This window comes from Musa acuminata, chromosome BXJ2-9, assembly GCF_036884655.1.
Source record: "Musa acuminata AAA Group cultivar baxijiao chromosome BXJ2-9, Cavendish_Baxijiao_AAA, whole genome shotgun sequence".
Classification (NCBI taxonomy): Eukaryota; Viridiplantae; Streptophyta; class Magnoliopsida; order Zingiberales; family Musaceae; genus Musa; species Musa acuminata.
The window spans coordinates 20,550,001-20,574,842 of NC_088346.1; positions in this window are offsets into that span (position 1 = coordinate 20,550,001).

Here is a 24,842-nt window from a genome sequence, read left to right on the forward strand (position 1 = left end):
AAATCTAGGATTATGGTATCCAAAATCTGAGAACTTTGAGCTAATTGCTTATGCTGATGTGGATTTTGCTGGATGCAGATTAGATAGAAAAAGTACATCCAGAATATGTCAATTTTTAGGACACGCACTTGTTTCTTGGTCATCCAAGAAACCAAACTCGGTTGCATTATCTACAACCGAACCTGAGTACATTGTAGCTAGTGCATATTGTGCATAACTTATGTAGATGAAAAACACTTTAGAGGATTATAAGATTCATCTTAAAATATTCCCATAAAATGTGATAACACAAGTGCAATATATTTAACAAAAAATCTCATTCAATACTCTAGAACTAAATATATTGATATTAGGCATCACTTTATATGAGATCATATTAATAATCATGATGTAATCCTAGAGTTTATTGATATAAAATATCAATTAGCTGATATTTTTATAAAGCCTTTAAGTGAAGAATAATTTGATTTTATTAGAAGAGAATTAGGAATGTTAATTTGTCCGAATGCATGAGTTGTTATATTTCTTTTTTGGACTATCTTCTTGAATGGAGCTTTCATGAGTTTATGCCATATCAAATTCACTTCATACCCTTGCTCTATCACTTAATGATTTTTGATACACTCAATCACTTCATGGATTTCATTGACAAATGCTCTCGGATTTATCTCTTGTGAATTTTTATTGAGAAATAGATTTGATGTGATGCTCTTCTCATTATGAAGGCTTATTCATGGAATTTCTTTTATCCTTTATATAATGATTCTTTCACATGAATTCTTTCTTAATGAAGGAAGAATTTTTTTATGAGATGAACACTTGTAAGAATGAGGATTTGATTTCACATGAATATCTTGATCCTTATGAAAATTGAAGCATGATTTAGTGAATCTCTTTTATCATTTTTTATTTGATTCAAATCATCACAAAGTTGGTTCTTAATGGATTTCCTCTTTACCTTCTTCATGTAAAGTTTTGATAAAAAATAAAAGGGGAGAAGTTGATGGAAGCTATCTCTTTAATGTTTATAACTTTTAATATTGAGAACTTTTGAATAATGCCATGTCATGAATGCTTGAAATATGATTGGTAAGAATTTTTACACAGTGAAATGTGGCATGAATTTTTATCACACTTGCATTGTTGAAATTGTTCTCCTTTTTGTTGATGAAAAAGCGGGAGAAATAATACTAAAATGTGGTAAATTGATGACAAATGTATGTAATGTATTTCATCGTAGATACTTGAAGTGTTTGCTTGATAAATTTCTTTCATAAGATATCTATGTTAGGATCGAGAGCACTAAGAGGGGGGGGGTGAATTAGTGCAGCGGAAATCTTACAGTAATTTAAAAATGAAAGCTGCGTTCGTCCGATAAAAAATGATTTCGATATAAAAGCAGAATCACAGTGCAGTTTGCGTCTAAGCGCAGTTTTGCGTCTAAGCGCAGTTTGCGTCTAAACACAGTTTGCGTCTAAGCACAGTTTGCGTCTAAGCGCAGTTTGCGTCTAAACTCAGTTTTACGTCAAAACACAGTTTTACGTCTAAACGCAGTTTTACGTCTAAACGCAGTTTTGCGTCTAAACGCAGTTTTACGTCTAAACGCAGTTTTGTGTCTAAACGCAGTTTTACGTCTAAACGCAGTTTTACGTCTAAACGTAGTTTTACGTCTAAACGCAGTTTTGCGTCTAAACGCAGTTTTACGTCTAAACGTAATTTTACGTCTAAATGTAGTTTTGCGTCTTAAAGCAGTTTTGAATCTTGAAAAGCGTTTTACGTAGAAAGCAATTTGCAGTTATAAATGGAATCCGAATGTAAGCGTAAACTGCAGTGTGAAGATCGTACGAAAACACGATTTACGTTTGAATGCAGATTCTGAAAGATCAGAGCTTAGAAACTCGTTCGTAAAGGCGCAGAGGGCAGTAGCAATGTAGGAGGTTTGCAGTAATGATAAAGTGCTCAAGGTAAAAGCAAATCAGAGATTTAGAGTGGTTCGGTCAGTCTTGACCTACTCCACTTTTGGCTTCCTCCTCCGACGAGGTCACCGACGTCAACTAGCTGCCTTCCTTCAATGGGCGAAGGCTAACTGCCCTTTTACAGTTTCTCTCCTTTTGACAGGCTCAGGAGACAACCTTTACAGATCCTTTCTCTCCTCTCTTTACAACTCAAGACTTGAAGAACAGAAGGAGGAGAACTTTAGGACTTTACACAAATTTGAGCTCTTAGAATCACTGAAAAGATCAAGAATTCGGTGTGGATCTATATCCTTTCAGTGTTGAATGGGTGGGGTATTTATAGGCCCCAACCCAATTCAAATTTGGAGCTCAAAACGATCAAATCCCGGAATTCCGGGATCAGGCGGTTGCACCTCTTGACTGGAGAGGTGGCACCGCCTGGCAGAGCTCGAAGACTGAGCTCAGGCGATTGCACCTCTCTGCCAGAGCTCGAAGACTGAGCTCAGTGGTTGCATCGCCTGGCAGAGCTCGAAGTCTGAGCTTGGTGGTTGCATCACCTGGCAGAGCTCGAAGTCTGAGCTCGGTGGTTGCATCACCTGGCAGAGCTCGAAACTGAGCTCAGGCTGATGCACCTCTCTGCCAGAGGTGGTTGCACCTCTCTGCCAGAGCTCGAAGACCGAGCTCAGGCGATGCATCACCTATCCAAAGAGGTTGCACCTCTCTGCCTAGAGCTCGAAGACCGAGCTCGGTGGTTGCACCTCTTGGCAGAGCTCGAAACTTGAGCTCTGGCGGTGCTACCTCTTGACAGAGGAGGTTGCACCGCCCAGTCTCGCTTGGAGACTGAGCCCTGGGTGGTTGCACCTCTTGGCTGGGGCGGTTGCACCGCCCAATCTCGCTGGGAGACATAGCCTGGGCGGTTGCACCTCTTGGCTGGGGCGGTTGCACCTCTTTCACTATTCCAGCTCACTTGGTTTGGCTCCAAACTTGGTCCAAACCAGTCCGAACTTGGGCCTAATTGGCCCCTACTTGGGTTATAGGATTAACACCTAATCCTAACCCTAATTAACATGCTAACTATGAATTTAAAGACATTTTCTAAGCTATTACAAAGTCCGCAAGTCAAGACTTCTTCTGGCGAGCTTCCGGCAAACTTCCGGCGGTCTTCCGATGAACTCTCGGAAACCATTCTGCGGACTCCCGGCAAGCTCCTAGACTTCACGATTTGATCTTAGCGAGTTTCAACGAGCTTCGTCGGCAAGCTCCGATCTTTCTCGGCGAGCTCCATGAACTTCCAACGAACCTTCCGGCGAGCTTCCGAAAAACCCTTCGGCAAGCTCCCAACTCATTCTCGGCTAGTTCCGGTAGCATTCCCGACGAACCTTCGGACTTCCGTCGAACTCTCGAACTCGCAACAAATCCTTCGCGCTTGACTCCGACACTTTGTTTCGCTTTATGTCTTCATCGTTATCATAGTTAATCCTGCACAACAAAACAAAACTTCGATCGAGACAATTAATCCTAAGCAATTAACCAAGTTGTCCGACATGTCATTGGTCCCTCGACGCTTCGTCCGATTCTTCGGCGCATCGTCCTCTCCTGCAGCATATTGCCCAATCGGCCAGTTGACTCCGCAACTCCGATATCCTTGGCACAATACCCGCTCTTCTTGGCCCGATGCCCGAGTTCATGGCCCGAAGCCTTCTGTCGATACGTCGATCGATCCACTGGCCCAACGTCCAATCTTCTGACATGTTCCTTCGGCACAACATGATTTTCCTGCTTTAATTGTCTCATCCTGATCGAAGCATCCTGCGTCACTCAAAATGCAGATTAAATCATAAACATATATCAAGTAGTTTCATCATCAAAATACGAGATTCAACAATCTCTCCCTTTTTGATGATGACAACCACTTGATGACGGAGTTAAACTTAACTCCCGGAGTTTAAACAAACTCCCCCTATCAATATGCCATATTGATAGAACCTTGAATTCAAACTGAATTCAAGTCATTGCAATATTCATCATGAATACTTGCAATACGTCAACATGAACATATGCATAAACTTATGCATCACATGTCATGTCATCAACATACTTTCATCAACATACTTCTCCCCCTTTGTCATCAACAAAAAGGAGAAGTATCACAATCAAGTGTTTGTGTGTGATATTGGTTCAACTCTTTGCATGAAAATTATAATATCAAGTTTTATCATCATGCAATCTTGGAGCTAGAAGATTTAGCAAATGTTACATCATGCTTAGAACATTCATGCTATCAAGTTTTAGATATGCAAGTTTTATAGCATATAAGATAGCACTTTTGGTAATGTTCAAGATAGCAAGTTCTATATTATGCAAGCTAGCAAAAATTTCGAAAGCAAATGCAAGATAAATTTCTTGTGTAAGCTCATGATTCTTGCTTCCTATTACAATGTGCAAATTGTAAGTTTTGCTTCTTGAGATATTCAAGATAGTGATGTTCAAGAAGACAATTTTTCTTCTTGAAATAAGCAAGTTAGCAATCTTTGCTTCTTAAAATAGGCAAGCTCGCAATCAAGTTTTTGCATCTTCTTGACTTGTACAAGCTAGCTATCTCCCCCTTTGTCATTGTAAAAAAGAAAGAGAGAATACAGTTTTGTAGTTCTCTTTTCCTTTTAGAACGATTTCAAAATCATGACAAATGATGGATAATCAAGTTATGAATGTCAAGACAATTTTTCATCATGAATATTTTATCATTGCATGCATCATTATCATAAATTGAAGTATTACATGCATGATATCATATCACCATTCATAATTACATTAATATTTCAATATAACAATTTCTTCTCAAAATATGTAACTTGGCACTCATAGCATTTTAAATCATGATATGCAATACATCACATCATAATTAGAAAGCACAAGTATTGCATGCATAATTGTACATCATAAATGTTTCATATCATGATGGTATCAATTTTGTCAAATTATATCCTACCATGCATGATCAAAACTTCTCCCCATTTTATCATTGAAAACAAGAAGAAAATAGGGGGTAGAGCATAAAAGTGTTAAATATTTCAATCATTTCAAGGCATTTATATCATAGATCAAGTCATGATTCGTAATTCATCATAAAGCAGATTAGTTTTCAATCATCACATAAGGCATTTAAGGAATCTTTGAAACATAGGAGAATGATTAAATTAAGCATACAATGTTTCAATCCAATTCAAGTCATGAATATCAATGCTTTCATATTGTGAGTATCAATTCATGAATACCATGAGATATTATTTGTGACTTCAATTTTGCAAGATCAAGATTATGATTTAGATAAAACTTATTCAAATTAAATCATTAACTTGAAGTTCATAATCAAGTCATTAAAATTAATTTCGAGATTCATAACATATCATGAAATCATTAATCTCGATCAGATGGGAAAAGCATTTTTTAAGAGATTCTTTTTCTGCACATGAATCATAGGAGATATGAACGTGAAACAAATCTTTGTAAGCAAAAAAACACTATCATTCATATTTCAAGATGGAATTTATAAGCCGGAATCATTTCATCAAATCCATTTTAGAAAAATATTTTTCATAAGTGTATGAGAAAATCTGATTGTTAGGATACCAATTGTTAAGTGAATCCGAAAATGAAATTAACACTTTCATATATTCAAACATGATTTTTGCTATAGATCTTGAAATTAAGTCAAGAAGATCAAACAAGCTCATGATCATGGATAACTTAAAATCACATGCATAAGATTGTTAATAACCATTTCATATTACATCTTTATGCATTACTTTAAATCAAACGTGATTTCATTCAACAATGTTAATCAAACATGATACACATTATTACTTCTTAACCATGATCAAAATCATTTTGTTTGTTTATCATAAAATATGCAATATTATTTTCGAAATTATCAGCATGATCATAATTTTTGTATTTTTATTTTTAAACATGTAATTTTCAAGAAAATTAATTCTAAACTAAAAAAGAAAATATATCATGAAAGCATCAAGTAATTTCAAAATAAACCAAAGGCATTTTAATTACCTCAATGTCGTAGGCTAGTAAGGCGTAGTTTGCCGCCTCGCTTTTGTTGACTTTCTCGTCTTCAGATGAGCTCGATTCATCCCAATTTTTGTTCTTCTTCTTGCGTTTAAAGCAAGTAGTTCCATTCTTTTTGCTTTTTAATTTTCGTTTCATTTGTAGTTTAAGTTCACCATCACTTGAGCTTATGCTCGAGTGGTCTTCAAATGTTCTATGTCCCAAATCCTTCCTGTTCTTTGGAAGGTGGTTCTCAAGTTCTTCACGTGCATTGCACGTCATTTCATATGTGATCAATGAACCAATTAGTTCTTCAAGTGGAAATTGGTTCAAGTTTTTCGATTCTTGAATAGCAGTTACTTTTGAATCCCAAGTTTTAGAAAGTGAGCGCAAAACTTTGTTAACGAGTTCAAAATCCGAAAAGCTTTTACCAAGTGATTTCAAACCATTGACGACATCCGTAAATCGGGTGTACATGTCAACAATGGTTTCGCTTGGTTTTATATGAAAAAGCTCGAAATCAAGCAGTAAAATATTAACTTTCGAGTCTTTGACTCTACTAGTTCCCTCGTGCGTGATTTCAAGAGTGCGTCAAATATCGAAAGCCGTTTCACACGTAGAAACCCGATTGAACTCATTTTTGTCCAAAGCGCAAAATAAGGCATTCATAGCCTTTGCGTTTAAAGAAAAATACTTCTTCTCTAAAACCGACCATTCGTTCATCGGTTTAGAGGGAAGTTGAAAACCGTTTTCAATGATATTCCATAAATCCAGATTTAGAGAAATTAAGAAAACTCTCATTCGAGTTTTCCAATAAGTGTAGTCCAATCCGTTAAAGAACGGTGGACGAAAGATCGAACAGCCCTCTTGAAGAGTCATTTCTCTCGGGTGTAAATCCGAAATGAGAAATACCCCGTTCTGATACCAATTGTTAGGATCGAGAGCACTAAGAGGGGGGGGGGGTGAATTAGTGCAGCGGAAATCTTACAGTAATTTAAAAATGAAAGCTGCGTTCATCCGATAAAAAATGATTTCGATATAAAAGCAGAATCACAGTGCAGTTTGCGTCTAAGCGCAGTTTTGCGTCTAAGCGCAATTTGTGTCTAAACACAGTTTGCGTCTAAGCACAGTTTGCGTCTAAGCGCAGTTTGCGTCTAAACTCAGTTTTACGTCCAAACACAGTTTTACGTCTAAACGCAGTTTTACGTCTAAACGCAGTTTTACGTCTAAACGCAGTTTTGCGTCTAAACACAGTTTTACGTCTAAACGCAGTTTTGCGTCTAAACGCAGTTTTACGTCTAAACGTAGTTTTACGTCTAAACGTAGTTTTACGTCTAAACGCAGTTTTGCATCTAAACGCAGTTTTACGTCTAAACGTAATTTTACGTCTAAATGTAGTTTTGCGTCTTAAAGCAGTTTTGAATATTGAAAAGCGTTTTACATAGAAAGCAATTTGCAGTTATAAATGGAATCCGAATGTAAGCGTAAACTGCAGTGTGAAGATCGTACGAAAACACGATTTACGTTTGAATGCAGATTCTGAAAGATCAGAGCTTAGAAACTCGTTCGTAAAGGCGCAGAGGGCAGTAGCAATGTAGGAGGTTTGCAGTAATGATAAAGTGCTCAAGGTAAAAGCAAACCAGAGATTTAGAGTGGTTCGGTCAGTCTTGACCTACTCCACTTTTGGCTTCCTCCTCCGACGAGGTCACCGACGTCAACTAGCTGCCTTCCTTCAATGGGCGAAGGCTAACTGCCCTTTTATAGTTTCTCTCCTTTTGACAGGCTCAGGAGACAACCTTTACAGATCCTTTCTCTCCTCTCTTTACAACTCAAGACTTGAAGAACAGAAGGAGGAGAACTTTAGGACTTTACACAAATTTGAGCTCTTAGAATCACTGAAAAGATCAAGAATTCGGTGTGGATCTATATCCTTTCAGTGTTGAATGGGTGGGGTATTTATAGGCCCCAACCCAATTCAAATTTGGAGCTCAAAACGATCAAATCCCGGAATTCCGGGATCAGGCGGTTGCACCTCTTGATTGGAGAGGTGGCACCGCCTGGCAGAGCTCGAAGACTGAGCTCAGGCGATTGCACCTCTCTGCCAGAGCTCGAAGACTGAGCTCAGTGGTTGCATCGCCTGGCAGAGCTCGAAGTCTGAGCTTGGTGGTTGCATCACCTGGCAGAGCTCGAAGTCTGAGCTCGGTGGTTGCATCACCTGGCAGAGCTCGAAACTGAGCTCAGGCTGATGCACCTCTCTGCCAGAGGTGGTTGCACCTCTCTGCCAGAGCTCGAAGACCGAGCTCAGGCGATGCATCACCTGTCCAAAGAGGTTGCACCTCTCTGCCTAGAGCTCGAAGACCGAGCTCGGTGGTTGCACCTCTTGGCAGAGCTCGAAACTTGAGCTCTGGCGGTGCTACCTCTTGACAGAGGAGGTTGCACCGCCCAGTCTCGCTTGGAGACTGAGCCCTGGGCGGTTGCACCTCTTGGCTGGGGCGGTTGCACCGCCCAATCTCGCTGGGAGACATAGCCTGGGCGGTTGCACCTCTTGGCTGGGGCGGTTGCACCTCTTTCACTATTCCAGCTCACTTGGTTTGGCTCCAAACTTGGTCCAAACCAGTCCGAACTTGGGCCTAATTGGCCCCTACTTGGGTTATAGGATTAACACCTAATCCTAACCCTAATTAACGTGCTAACTATGAATTTAAAGATATTTTCTAAGCTATTACAAAGTCCGCAAGTCAAGACTTCTTCTGGCGAGCTTCCGGCAAACTTCCGGCGGTCTTCCGATGAACTCTCGGAAACCATTCTGCGGACTCCCGGCAAGCTCCTAGACTTCACGATTTGATCTTAGCGAGTTTCAACGAGCTTCGTCGGCAAGCTCCGATCTTTCTCGGCGAGCTCCGTGAACTTCCAACAAACCTTCCGGCGAGCTTCCGAAAAACCCTTCGGCAAGCTCCCAACTCATTCTCGGCTAGTTCCGGTAGCATTCCCGACGAACCTTCGGACTTCCGTCGAACTCTCGAACTCGCAACAAATCCTTCGCGCTTGACTCCGACACTTTGTTTCGCTTTATGTCTTCATCGTTATCATAGTTAATCCTGCACAACAAAACAAAACTTCGATCGAGACAATTAATCCTAAGCAATTAACCAAGTTGTCCGACATGTCATTGGTCCCTCGACGCTTCGTCCGATTCTTCGGCGCATCGTCCTCTCCTGCAGCCTATTGCCCAATCGGCCAGTTGACTCCGCAACTCCGATATCCTTGGCACAATACCCGCTCCTTCTTGGCCCGATGCCCGAGTTCATGGCCCGAAGCCTTCTGTCGATACGTCGACCTATCCACTGGCCCGACGTCCAATCTTCTGACATGTTCCTTCGGCACAACATGATTTTCCTGCTTTAATTGTCTCATCTTGATCGAAGCATCCTGCGTCACTCAAAACGCAGATTAAATCATAAACATATATCAAGTAGTTTCATCATCAAAATACGAGATTCAACAATCTAGAGCTTAACTTGTAATTTTATTAATTGATATCTTGCTATAGAATGATGAATTGCTATTTTTGTCATCTTTCATATTTGAAATATAATACTTGAAAATGGATGTCATGTCTTGACATCATTTTGAGAATGTTAGATCATGATAGGAATCATGATGTGTGTATTGATAAGTTTAAATGAACTTAACTTATCAATTTGTTTCTTGAATTCAAAGGCCTTGAATTCAAGAATGTCTTTTCTCAAATATGACATATAGATAGGGGGTGTTAAGGTTAACTCCGTCATCAATTAATTATCATCATAAAAAAGGGGGAGATTGTTGAATCTTGGATTTTGATGATGAAGTCAATTGTAATTTTTTTGATCTAATCTATATATTGAGAAAAGTGTGTAGGATTAATTATGAGAGCAGTAAGACATAAAATAGGTATTATGCCAGAGTTAAGATCGAGATCACGTTGGGAGTTCGAGAGTTCGTCGGAAGTCCGGATGTTCGTCGGAAGTTCTACCGGAACCAACCGAGAAGTCCAAGAGCTTGCCAAAGAAGCTCATCAGAACTTGCCAAGAAGATCATCGTAAACTCCGGAAGCTTGCCGGGAGTCCCCTGGAGTATTGCAGAGAGTTCGTCAGATGTTCACCGGAAGTATGTCGAAAGCTCGCTGGAAGAGCAATTAACGCACCAAAATAAGAAGAGCTATGATTATGTCTTAATTATCATAGTTAGAACGTAAATTAAGTTAGGATTAGGAGGTAATCCTACTAACTTAATTAGGGGCAAACTGGGCCCTTAATAGGGCTAATTTAGACTAGATTAAATAGCCCAATTAGCCCTTGAAAACATGGCCGATGGTGGCACCGCTAGGGTCGACGGTGGCATTGCCCACAAGACCCAATCTCCAAATTGGTCTGGGCGATGGTTTGTTTATACTAGACACTACTCCATATATCATGAATGTAAGTCTGTCTAAGAGAAAATGAGATGAGATGAACAGTGTATGCCTGTGGCATTGTAGGCTAGGTCACATCCATGAGGGAAAGATTCAAAAGTTGCTAAAGGATGAATATCTAGATCCTTTTGACTATTAGTCATATGCAACCTGTGAGCCTTGCTTTTGTGGAAAACTGACTAACTCTCCATTTAGTAGAACTAGAGAAAGAGCCACTGAACTATTGGAACTCATACATAGTAATGTATGTAGACCCTGAAGAGCGCACTAAGACGGGGGGGGGGGGGGGGTGTGAATTAGTGCAGTGGTAAAATCACGTGTTTAAAAACTTCCGTACAATAAAATCTATTTACATTGAAAACTGATTTCGAAAACTAAATACTTTAAAAGTGTACGTAAACGTATTGAAGGCAATAAGCTATTAAAGAAGTTTGCAGTATGTTAATAGCAAGAATAAAATATAAACCAGAGTTTTAGAGTGGTTCGGTCAACGTGACCTACATCCACTTTCGGCTTCCTCCTCCGATGAGGTCACCAGCGTCCACTAGAGGTCTCCCTTCAATAGGCAAAGACCAATCACCTTTTACACCCCTCTCCTCCTTTTATCGGGTTTAGGATATAACCCTTACAAGCACTCACACTCCTCTCTAAACAGAAATCTAAGTTTAAGCTAGAGGAGGGAAAACACTTATGATCGTAGCAGCGTTTTCTCTCTTTTAATCTCTCTGTGCTTGTGTGCTTTAACCAGGGATAAGAGGGGTATTTATATGCTTCAAGTTGATTCGAACTTGGAGCCTAAAACTTTCCCATCCCCGGTTCCATGGGCACAGGCGGTACCACCACCTGCACTAGGCGGTACCACCACCTAGTGTTAGTCTGACTAACACTGCCCTGGGCGGTACCACCGCTTAGGGGGCAATGCTGGGTAGTACCATCACCCAGACTGGCAGTACCACCTCTTTGCACCCTGCCAGGGGCGGTACAACCATCTAGACTGGTGGTACCACTGCTTGACATAGTCTCGAAGACTGTGCCACGATGGTGAGACTTTTTAGGGTACTGCTTGGGCTTCTTATTGGGCCCAACATAGTTCTTACATGGGCCTAATTGGCCCCTAATTGGGTTGGCCCAAATCCAAGCCCAATTACGTGTTAACTACGAAATCTTAAGACATTTGCTATGCAAAACAATTCTATATGTCTATTCTTCCGACGAGCTTCCGGTGAACTTCCGATGAACTTCTGACGATCTCTCGGTAATATTCCGACGAACTCCCAACAAGCTCCTAGACTTCACGATGATCTTCTTAGTGAGTTTTGACAAGCTTCTCTGGTAAGCTTTGAGACTTCTTGGTTGGTTCCTCCAGAACTTTCGACGAACGTCTGGACTTCAGATGAACTCTCGAACTCCCAACGTAATAGCGTCATTGACTCCGGGACTTCATTTTGCTTCATGTCTTGCTATCGTAGTTAATCCTATTGAATCTTGTATTTTGATGATGAAACTAATTGATACGTATTTATGTTTTAATCTGCATTTTGCGTGATGTAGGATGCTTCGATCAAGATGAGACAATTAAAGCAAGAAAAATCATGTTAGGCTAGAGGAACATGTCAGAAGATTGAACGTCAGGCTGGTGGATCGGTCGACATATCGACAGAAGGCTTCGGGCCATGGATTCAAGCATCAGACCAAGAAGAGTGGATATTGCGCTAAGGATATCAGAGTTACGGAGTCAACTGGCCGATTGGGCAATAGGCCGCAAGAAAGGACGATGCACAAAAGAATCGGACGAGGCGTTGGGGGACTAATGACATGCCGGACAACTTGATTAGATGCTTAGGATTAATTGTCTAGATCGAAGTGTATTTTACATGTGTAGGATTAACTATGATAGCAAGACATGAAGCAAAATGTAGTCCCGAAGTCAAGATCGAGATCACGTTAGGAGTTCGAGAGTTCGTCGGAAGTCCAGATATTCGTCGGAAGTTCTGTGGGAACTAGCCGAGAAGTCACGGAGCTTGCTATAGAAGCTCATCGGAACTCGCCAAGAAGATCGTCATAAAGTCCAGGAGTTTGCCGGGAGTCTACCGGAACATTGCTGAGAGTTAAAAGTTTGTTTAAACTCCGGGAGTTAAAAGTTAACTCCGTCATCAATTGGTTGTCATCATCAAAAAGGGGGAGATTGTTGAATCTCGTATTTTGATGATGAAATCAATTGATATGTATTTATGTTTTCGCATTTTTAGTGATGCAGGATGCTTCGATCAGGATGAGACAATTAAAGCAAGAAAAATCATGTTGGGCCGGAGGAACATGTCAGAAGATTGGACATCGGGCCGGTGGATCGGTCGATGTATCGACAGAAGGCTTCGGGCCATGGATTTGGGCATTGGGCCAAGAAGAGCGGATATTGCACCAAGGATATTGGAGTTGCGGAGTCAATTGGCCGATTGGGCAATAGGCCGCATGAGAGGACGATGCACCGAAGAATCGGACGAAGCGTCAAGGGACAAATGAGATGCCGGACAACTTGATTAGATGCTTAGGATTAATTGTCTAGATCGAAGTGTATTTTATATGTGTAGGATTAACTACGATAGCAAGATGTGAAGCAAAATTAAGTCCCGAAGTTAAGATCGAGATCATGTTGGGAGTTCGAGAGTTCGTTGGAAGTCCGGACGTTCGTTAGAAGTTTTGTAGGAACCAGCCAAGAAGTCGGGGAGCTTGCTAGAGAAGCTCATCGGAACTCGCCAAGAAGATCGTCATAAAGTCCAGGAGCTTACCGGGAGTCTGCTGGAACATTGTCGAGAGTTTGTCGGAGGTTCACTGGAAGATCGCCGGAAGAATTGACATAGGGATTTGTTTAGCTTAGAATATGTCTTAGGAATCATAGTTAGCACGTAATTGGGATTGGATTTGGGCCAACCCAATTAGGGCCCAGCTACGCCCATGTAATAACTGTGTTAGGCCCAATAGGAAGCCCAAACAATTCCCCAAGAAATCTCACCGTCGTGGCATAGTCTTCGAGGCTATGTCAGGCGGTGGTACCGCTAGTCTGGGTGGTTGTACCACCCCTGGCAGGGTGCCAGGCGGTGGTACCCCTCAGCACTGAACCCCAAGCGATGGTATCGCTAGACCTGGGCGGTGGTACCGCCTAGGACAGTGTCAGTCAAATTGACACTGGGCAATGGTATCGCCCGTGCCCGGGGAACCCGGGATGAGATGTTTTTATGCCCCAAGTTTGAATCAACTTGAAGTCTATAAATACCCCTCTCATCCCTAGTTGAAACACACAAGTATTGAGAGTAAAAAAGTATAGAAACGCTACTGCAATCTTGTGTGAGCTCCTCTCATAGTTTTAAGAGTTAGAATAGTTTGAGAGAGGAGTGAGTGGGGTGTAAGGGTTATCTCCTAAACCCGGTAAAAGGAGAATTGAGTTGTAAAAGGTGGTTGACCTTCGCCTATTGAAGGAAGGCCTCTAGTGGATGCCGGTGGCCTCGACGTAAGAGGAATCGGAGGAGTGGATGTAGGTCACGATTGACCGAACCACTATAAACTATCGTCTTCTTTGGTTTGCATTTACTTCCTGCTATTACCTTACTACAAACCCCTTCAATAGCTTACTACCTTCAATACTTTTTCGTAAAGTTTCAATCTAAGCATATTTCCGTAATTGGTTTTCAATGTACGAAAAGATTTTTCCGAAAACGACGTGATTTTATCCGCTGCACTAATTCATCCCCCCCCACCCCCCCCCCCTCCCCTCTTAGTGCTTTTGATCCTAGCAATTGGTATCAGAGTCTCGTTTTTCATATTTGGTTTAACCCCCAAATTGAAATGACTCTTTTCGGCAACCAAGAGGGTCACTCTCTCATTCGTCCTCCCTTTTTCAATGGGATGGACTACACTTATTGGAAAACTTGAATGAGAGTTTTCTTGCTTTCGTTGGATTTGAATTTGTGGCACATTATCGAATCTGGTTTTAAAATGTCTTCTCTTCCAATGAAAGATTGGAATGATTTAGAGAAGAAGACATTTTCTTTAAATGCTAGAGCTATGAACGCTCTATGTGCCTTAGACAAAATCGAGTTTAATCAGGTTTCTACTTGTGAATCGGCTTTCGACATATAGCACACTCTTGAAATCACACATGAAGGCACAAGTAATGTTAAGGATTCTAAAGTTAAATTTTTAATGCATGATTTCGAGTTTTTTCGAATAAAATCAAGCGAAACCATTGTTGATATGTACACCCATTTTACAGATGTCGTCAATGGTTTAAAAGCTCTTAGCAAATGTTTTTCGGATTTTGAACTTGTAAACAAGATTTTGCATTCTCTTAATAAAATTTGGGATTCAAAAGTAATCGCTATTCAAGAATCAAAATATTTGAACCATTTTCCTCTCGAAGAACTAATAGGATCTTTGATGACCTATAAATTAATGTGTAATGCACGTGAAGAACTTGAGAACCACCTTCCAAAGAACATGAATGATTTGGGACATAGAACATTTGAAGACCACTCGAGCATAAGCTCAAGTGATAGTGAACTCGAACTTTCAATGAAAATTATGAAACAAAAATTTAAAAATAAAAAGAATGCAACTACTTGCTTTGATCACAAGAAGAACAAAAATTAGGATGAATCAAGCTCCTCCAAAGACGAGGAGAAAATCAAGAAAGGCGAGATGACAAACTACGCCTTAATGACATTTGACGATGAGGTAATCAAATTGCCTTTAATTTATTTCAAAATTACATGATATTCTTCATGATGTATTTTCCTTTTTTTATTTAGTTTAGAATTAATTTCTTAAAAATAATAAGTTTAATAATTTAATAATGAAAATACAAAAAATTAGGAATTTTAAAAATAATCATGAAAATTACATGTTTATGATAAACAAAATTATTTTAATTAAAAATACCTTATGAAATCATGCTTGATGTTTTAATGATGTAATAATGCAATAAAATGATAGATATAAATCTAATGCTTGTATGCCTAACAAGATTAGTTTAAAAAAAGGCATTATTGTGTATCTTTATGATTTCATGATTTTGATTGAAGATGATTTATGAAATCATGCTTGATGATTTTGAAGTTATTCATGATGAAATGTTGCCTTTTTGGTTTTAAACAAGATGGATGATTTTCATACAAAAACTTGAGCATGTTGATTTGAAATCATGTTTAATGGTTTTATAATTCATGATGAATCTTACGATTTACGGATTATCGATTTTTACCATAATGTAAGTGCCTTATTGATATTTGTCATAATAAATCTTGCACCTTCGGTTTCAAAAATGATACATGCTTTTATTTGGCATAAATGAAATAAAATTATATGAATTGAGACAACTAAAAAGAGGAAAGGTTTCTCCTTTAAAAATTTATTTTTTTGACTTTATCGATTTTTTCAAAAAGGAGATTAGTGAATCTATTTGTATCACTTTTGTGAATCTCTTGAAAATGATCTTGATTTGATGATCTAAATTTAAATGAGTTTATCTTGATTTTTCAAAATTTATAACTTGAGATTTCTTATGCACGAATCAAGATCTCCTATGTTTCTTTTATCCACTTGTAAAATGAGATTTATTGAAATAAATAATGTCTTATGACATTCATGAAAAATTGAGACATTATGCATGAATTGAGTTCTCATGAGAATCTATTTACGTTTGTCTTCATTAAGTTTTCTTGAAAAAGTTTTGATGATTTTGACGATTTGAATTTGAATGAGTTTTATGAAAATCATAATCTTGGTTTATTGGAATTACTTGAGATCTTCTTTATGAATCAAAATCTTATATCTCCTACGTTTCCTTTTACCATTTACTAAAGAGGATATCTATAAAACTAACCATGATCTTGATAATTATGTTTTGAAACATTATGTAAATCAAGATTATTCACCATGACTTCTTACATTTTATTAAAGAAATTATTTATCAAAATGAATCATGTCTTTTGGTATTTACATGATCCTTGATATTTTATCTCTCATGATATGATTTTTATGTACAAATCCTTATATTTATGAAATATTTATCTCATCACCCAACTAATTCTTCTTGATATTCTTTATGTGATGATACGAATGCATGAAATATTCATGAATTTGAAATGATGCATGCAATACTTATGATGATGATGTATGTGATGCATATAATGTGTATCATGAATGCTTTAAATGATGAATGTTTGGTATCATGATCAACATGTTGATAAATGCCTAAAAATTTTAATGTTTTGATATCATGTATGATATGCTCATAATGTTGATTGATATATTTTTCGATATCGCGCATGAAAAATAAAATGTAAGGTTTTGAAATTGTGCATGTTTTAATTTGAAAATATAATGATGCACCAATAAGAGTGATACTTACCCTTGTCATGATTTGAAAATTATTGTAAAGGGAAAAAGAGATACAAAATTGTATTCTTCCCTTCTTTTTGATAATGACAAAGGGGGAGATAAAACATGCTAACTTGCACTTTGCAATGGAAGAAAAATTGCTTAAGCTTGCAACTTGCATATTTCAAGAAGCAAGTGTTGCTTTCTTGAACATCTCTAATTTACTAGCTTGCATGATGTAGAAGTTGCATACTTCAAGAAGAATCAAAAGTACTATCTTGTAAATCTCAAGAGAAGCAATGTGTGCTAAGTTACACATTTCAAGAAGAAAGCAAATAATGACACTTCTTAAAAGAGAAAAAATTGCTATCTTGAACACCACCAAGAATTGCTAGCTTTAAATCTCAAGAAGAAGCAAATATGCCAACTTGCACATCTTTAAATTTGCTAGCTTGTATGAAGTAGAACATGCTATCTTACTACCTTGCATATCTACAACTTAATAGCTTGAATGTTCTAAGCATGATGTAACACTTGCTAAATTTTCTAGCTTACAAATTACATGATGATAAAACTTGATATTTATTATGCAATGATTTGAACTTTTCATCCAAGCACTAGAAAGCGGAACTTCTCCTTTTTGTTGATGATAAAGGGGGAGAAGTTTGATGACATGACATGTTATGCATAAGTTTATGATAACATGATGCTTGGATATTTGAATCCAAGAGTTTCTATAAATATGGCATATTGATAGGGGGAGTTTGTTGAAACTCCGGGAGTTAAAAGTTAACTCCGTCATCAATTGGTTGTCATCATTAAAAAGGGGGAGATTGTTGAATCTCATATTTTGATGATGAAATCAATTGATATGTATTTATGTTTTCATCTGCATTTTTAGTGATGCAGGATGCTTCGATCAGGATGAGACAATTAAAGCAAGAAAAATCATGTTGGGCCGGAGGAACATGTCAGAAGATTGGACGTCGGCCCGGTGGATCGGTCAATGTATCGACAGAAGGCTTCGGGCCATGGATTTGGGCATTGGGCTAAGAAGAGCGGATATTGCACCAAGGATATCGGAGTTGCGGAGTCAATTGGCCGATTGGGCAATAGGCCGCAAGAGAGGACGATGCACCAAAGAATCGGACGAAGCGTCGAGGGACCAATGACATGCTGGACAACTTGATTAGATGCTTAGGATTAATTGTCTAGATCGAAGTGTATTTTATATGTGTAGGATTAACTACGATAGCAAGATATGAAGCAAAATGAAGTCCCGAAGTCAAGATCGAGATCATGTTGGGAGTTCGAGAGTTCGTCGGAAGTCCAAACGTTCGTCAGAAGTTTTGTAGGAACCAGCCAAGAAGTCGGGGAGCTTGCTAGAGAAGCTCATCGAAACTCGCCAAGAAGATTGTCGTGAAGTCTAGGAACTTGCCGGGGGTCCACCGGAATATTGTCGAGAGTTCGTCGGAGGTTCGCTAGAAGATCGCTAGAAGCTCACTAGAAGAATTGACATAGGGATTTGTTGAGCTTAGAATATGTCTTAGGAATCGTAGTTAGCACGTAATTGGGATTGGATTTGGGCCAACCCAATTAAGGTCCAACTAGGCCCATGTAAGAACTGTGTTGGGCCCAATATGAAGCCCAAATAGTGCCTCAAGAAATCTCACCGTCGTGGCATAGTCTTTGAGGTTGTTTCAAGCGGTGGTACCACTAGTCTGGGCGGTTGTACCTCCCCTAGCAAGGCGCCAGGCAATGGTACTACCCAGCATTATGCCCCAAGCGATGGTACCGCCAGACCTAGGTGGTGGTACTGCCTAGGACAGTGTTAGTCAAACTGACACTGGGCGGTGGTACCGCCCGTGCCTGTGGAACCCGAGATAAGATGTTTTTAGGCTCCAAGTTTAAATCAACTTGAAGCCTATAAATACCCCTCTTATCCCTGGTTGAAACACACAAGTATTGAGAGTAAAAATGTATAGAAATGCTGCTATAATCTTGTGTGAGCTCCTCTCATAGTTCTAAGTGTTAGAATAGTTTGAGAGAGGAGTGAGTGGGGTGTAAGGGTTATCTCCTAAACCCAGTAAAAGGAGAATTAAGTTATAAAAGGTGGTTGGCCTTCGCCTATTGAAGGAAGGCCTCTAGTGGATGCTGGTGGCCTCGACGTAAGAGGAATCAGAGGAGTGGATGTAGGTCACGATTGACCAAACCACTATAAATGTCATCTTCTCTGTTTTGCATTTACTTCCTACTATTACCTTACTGCAAACCCCTTCAATAGCTTACTGCCTCCAATACTTTTCCATAAGCTTTCAATCTAAGCATATTTCTGTAATTGGTTTTCAACGTACGAAAAGTTTTTTCCAAAAACGATGTGATTTTATCCTTGCACTAATTCACTCCCCCCGCCCCCCCCCTCTCTTAGTGCTCTTGATCCTAACAAATCCTGCACATATAAAAACATACTTTGATCTAGATAATTAATACTAAGCATTAATTAAGTTATCCAGCATATCATTGGTCCCTTGACGCTTCGTCCGATTCTTCGGCGCATCGTCCTCTCTTGCGGCCTATTGCCCAATCGGCTAGTTGATTCTGCAACTCCGATATCCTTGGCGTAATATCCGCTCTTCTTGGCCCGATGCCCGAATCCATAGCCCGAAGCCTTCTGTCGATACGTCGACCGATCCACTAGTTCAACGTTCAATCTTCTGACATGTTCCACTAGCCCAACATTATTTTTCTTGCTTTAATTGTCTCATCTTTATTGAAGTATCATACGTCACTCAAAATATAGATTAGAACATAAATACTTATCGATTTGTTTCATCATCAAAATAAAAAATTCATCAATCTCTCCCTTTTTTATGATGACAACAATCGACGATGGAGTTAACCTGAACTCCCGGAGTTTAAACAAACTCTCCCTATCAATATGCCTTATTGATAGAAACTCTTGGATTCAAAAATCCAAGCAAACATGTCATGATGACATCAACACACTTCTCCCCCTTTGTCATCAACAAAAAGGAGAAGTGCAACTATTCATGTGTTTGGAAATATAAGTTCAAATCATTGCATGAAAAACATAATATCAAGTTTTATCATCATGCAATTTGAAGCTAGAAAATTTAACAAGTATTACATCATGCTTAGAACATTCATGTTATCAAGTTTTAAATATGCAAGTTTTACAACATACAAGCTAGCAAATTTAAAGATGTGTAAATTGGCATATTTGTTTTTCTTTGCGATGTGCAAGATAGCATTTCTTTATAATGTTCAAGATAGCAAGTTCTACATCATGCTAGCTAGCAAATTAGAGATGTTCAAGAAAGCAACTCTTGCTTCTTGAAATATGCAAGTTGCAAGCTAGCAAATTTTTGCTTCCTTTGCAATGTTTGAGCTAGCAATTTTGCTTCCGTTACAAAGTGCAAGTTAGCATGTTTTGCATCTTGAGATAGGTAAGATAGCACTTTTGGTATACAAATTTATAGTATCCAAGCTATCAAATTTTATACATAAAAAAATTAACAAAATTTTATATCTTTTGAGATGTGCAAGATGGACTATTTTGCCTCTTTTCGAAATGTGTAATTTGGCAAGCATTGCTTCTCTTGAGATTTGCAAGATAGCACTTCTTACTTCCTTTTTGAGATTAGCAAGCTAGCAAGTTTGCCTCTTTTCGTGATGTGCATGCTAGGAATTCTCTCCCCCTTTCTCATTGGCAAAAAGAGGAGAATAACAAAAAATATGATGCAATTTATCAATTTTCAAATTATGACAAAAATAAAGTATCATTCTTATTGCAATATATCATAGTTGAGATAAACCTTAAATTTAGATTGAGTTCAAGTCAATGCAATTTTAATCATAATTCACATCATATGCAATACCTCATGTACATCATTATCATAAGTATTGCATGCATCGTTTCAAATTCATGAATATGCATTCATATCATCACATAAAGAATATCAAGAAGAATTAGTTGGGTGATGAGATAAATATTTCATGAATACAAGGATTTGTACATAAAAATCATATCATGAGAGATAAAATATCAAAGATCGTGTAAATACCAAAAGACATGATTCATTTTGATAAATAATTTCTTTAATAAAATACAAGAAGTCATGGTAAACGATCTTGATTTACATAAAGTTTTAAAATATAATTATCAAGATTATGGTTAGTTTTATAGATCTCCTCTTTAGTAAATGGTAAAAGGAAATGTAGGAGATATAAGATTTTGATTCATAAAGAAGATCTCAAGTAATTCCAATAAACCAAGATCATGATTTTGATAAAACTCATTCAAATTCAAATCGTCAAAATCATCAAAATCTCAACATTACTTTCAAGAGATTCAAAATGGCATACATACATTTATCATCATAATCATCAAGATCAATAGAGAAAAATAATTTTCAAGAAAAAATGTATTCCTCTTTTTTGTTGTTTCAATTCATATGATTTTATTTCATTTATGCCAAATAAAAACATGTATCATGTTTAAAACCGAAAGTGCAAGATTTATTACGACAAAGATCAATAAGGTGTTGAATCTCGGATTTTGATGATGAAACTAATTGATTGTGTTTAGATGTTTAACTGCATTTTGAGTGATGCAGGTCTACTCGATCAGGATTAGATAGTTAACGCAGGAGGAATTGATGTTGCGCCGGAGGAGATCACGTCAGGATATTGGACGGCAGAAGGCTTCGGACGTCGGGCATCGGGCCAAGGAGAGCGGAATTGTGCCAAGGATATCGGGGTTGCGGAGGTCAACCACCGATTGGGCAACAAGCCGCAAGAGAGGACGATGCGCTGAAGAATCGGACGAAGCACCAACCAATGACGTGCCGGGCAACGGAATGTCGATTCGCGTTGTAATAACTGTCTAGATCGGAGTAGAGTTTTGGATTGTGTGTGCAGGATTAACTACGATAATGATGAAGACATAAAGCGAAACAAAGTGCGGAGTCAAGCACGAAGGATTCGTTGGGAGTTCGAGAGTTCGACGGAAGTCCGAAGGTTCGTCGGGAATGCTGCCGGAACTAGCCGAGAATGAGTAGGGAGCTTGCCGAAGGGTTTTTTGGAAGCTCACCGAAAGGTTCGTGGGAAGTTCGCGGAGCTCACCGAGAAAGATCGGAGCTTACCGAAGAAGCTCGTTGGAACTCGCCAAGATCAAATCGTGAAGTCTAGGAGCTTGCCGGGAGTCTGCAGAATGGTTTCCGAGAGTTTATCGGAAGACCGTCGGAAGTTCGCCGGAAGCTCGCCGGAAGAAGTCTTGACTTACGGACTTTGTAATAGCTTAGAAAATGTCTTTAAATTCGTAGTTAGCTTGTTAATTAGGGTTAGGATTAGGTGTTAATCCTATAACCCAAGTAGGGGCCAATTGGGCCCAAGTTCGGACTAGTTTAGGGCAAGATTGAAGGCCAACTAGTGGGCTGAAAACACTATAGTTGGGCTGAAAACACTGTAGGCGGTGGCACCGCCCAGTGTCTGAGAGCCAGGCGGTGGCACCGCCTGAGCTGGGCGGTGGCACTGCCCAGCACTATCAGCGCCTGACACTGACATGCGGTGGAACCGCCACTGACAGGCGGTAGCACCGCCAGAATCGGGAACTCCACGAGAATTCAAATTTGGAGCCCAAATTTGAATCCTCTTGAGGCCTATAAATACCCCTCAAATCTCAGCTGAGATTACAACTTTTGAGAAGCATTTTGATTGAGAGAAAAGTCTTAGAAAGTCTTAGCAAGTCTTGTTTTCAATTTGCTAGAGAGTTCTCCTCCTTCTTTCTTATTGAAAATTTGTAAGAGGTTGAACTGCTTGTAAAAGGTTGTAAGAGGGGTATTTACCCTTCCATTTCAAGAGATTTGCTAGTGGAAGGTGGGAGCCTCATCGAAGAGGGTCCTCGCAAGTGGAGTAGGTCATTTGACCGAACCACTCTAAAATCGGCGTGATCTCTGGTTTGCATTTCATTACTGCATTTATCTTTCTGCAAACCTTTACTTTGCTAAGTTCACTGCCCTCATCTTATTACGTACGCTTTCATTGCAATTAAGACGATTTCATACGAAACATTATTTTTATCGTACGAAAGATTTTCTAAAACCGAAGTTTTAATCCGCTGCACTAATTCACCCCCTCTTAGTGTCGCTCCGATCCTAACATAAGGCACTTTCAATATGGTAAAAATCAATAATCCGTAAACCACATGATATCTTCATGCATAATTTAAAAAAATAAATTTATTAGGCATGATATCATCAAACATGATTTCATAAGGCATTTATAATCAAAATCATTTTGTTTGTCATAAACATGTAATTTTCATGATTATTTTCAAAATTACTAGAATGATAAGCATGATTCTTATTTTTTTATTATTAAACATGCACTTTTCAAGAAAATTAATTCGAAACTAAATTAAAAATAACTCATGAAAAATATCATATAATTTAAAAATAAACTAAAGGCATTTTGATTATCTCAATATCGAAAGCCGTTAAGACGTAGTTTGCTACCTCGCCTTTGTTGATTTTCTCCTTGTCTTCGGAGGAGCTCGATTCATCCCACTTTGTATTCTTTTTTTTGTGTTCAAAGCAAGTAGTTACATTCATTTTGTTCTTGTTCTTTAATTCTTGTTTCATGAACTTTTTAAATTTCTTAGTGAGTTGTTCATGTTCACTGTCACTTGAGCTTATGCTCGAGTGGTCTTCAAATATTCTAAGTTCGAAATCCTTCCTATTCTTTGGAAGGTGGTTCTTGAGTTCTTCACGTGCATTGCATGTCATTTCATAGGTCATCAAAGACCCTGTTAGTTCTTCGATCAAAAAAGTATTTAAATCTTTTGATCATTGAATAGAGATTACTTTTGATTCCCAAGTTTTAGAAAGTGAGCACAAAATCTTGTTAATGAGTTCAAAATTCAAAAAGCTTTTACCAAGAGCTTTTAAACCATTGACGACATCCGTAAAACGAGTGTACATATCTCCAATGGTTTCGCTTGGTTTCATATGAAATAGTTCAAAATCGTGCATTAAAAAGTTGATTTTCAAATCTTTTAATCTACTTGTGCCTTCGTGAGTAGTTTCAAGAACATGCCAAATGTCGAAAGCTGTTTCATACATAGAAACTCGATTAAACTTATTTTTATCTAAAGCACAAAATAGAGCATTCATAGCTCTAGCATTTAAAGAAAACAACTTCTCCAAATCATTCCAATGGTTCATTAGAAGAGAAGACATTTGAAAATCAAATTCAACTATGTGCCATAAATCAAGATTCAATGAAAGCAAGGAAACTCTCATTCGAGTTTTTCAATAAGTGTAGTCTGTCCCATTAAAAAAGGGAGGACGAATGAGAGAGTGACCCTCTTGAAAGCTAAAAAGAGCCATTGCTATTTAGGTGTTAAACCAAATTAAAAAATCATGGCTTTGATACCAATTGTTAGGATCAAGAGTCAGCACTAAGAGGGGGAGTGAATTAGTGTAGCGGATAAAAATCACGTATTCAAAAACTTCGTTGTCATAAAACCATTTCCGACAAAAAACCAATTTCGAAAACTTAACCTGAAAGCATGTTCATAAATGAATTAAAGGCGGTAAGCAATCGAAGAGGTTTGTAGTGAAAGTAAATGGCAAGAATAAAATGCAAACCAGAGTTTTAGAGTGGTTCGATCAACGTGACCTACATTCACTTTCAGCTTCCTCCTCCGATGAGGTCATCGGCATCCACTAGAGGTCTTCCTTCAATAGGCAAAGACCAATCACCTTTTACACCCCTCTTCTCCTTTTACCAGGTTTAGGAGATAATCCTTACAAGCACTCACACTCCTCTCTAGACAGAAATCTAAGTTTAAGCTGGGGAGCAGTGCTAGGCGGTACCACTGCCCAGACTAGTGGTACCACCACCTGGCACCCTATTAGGGGCGGTACAATTGCCCAGATTTACGGTACCTCTACTTGACATAGTCTCAAAGATTGTGCCAC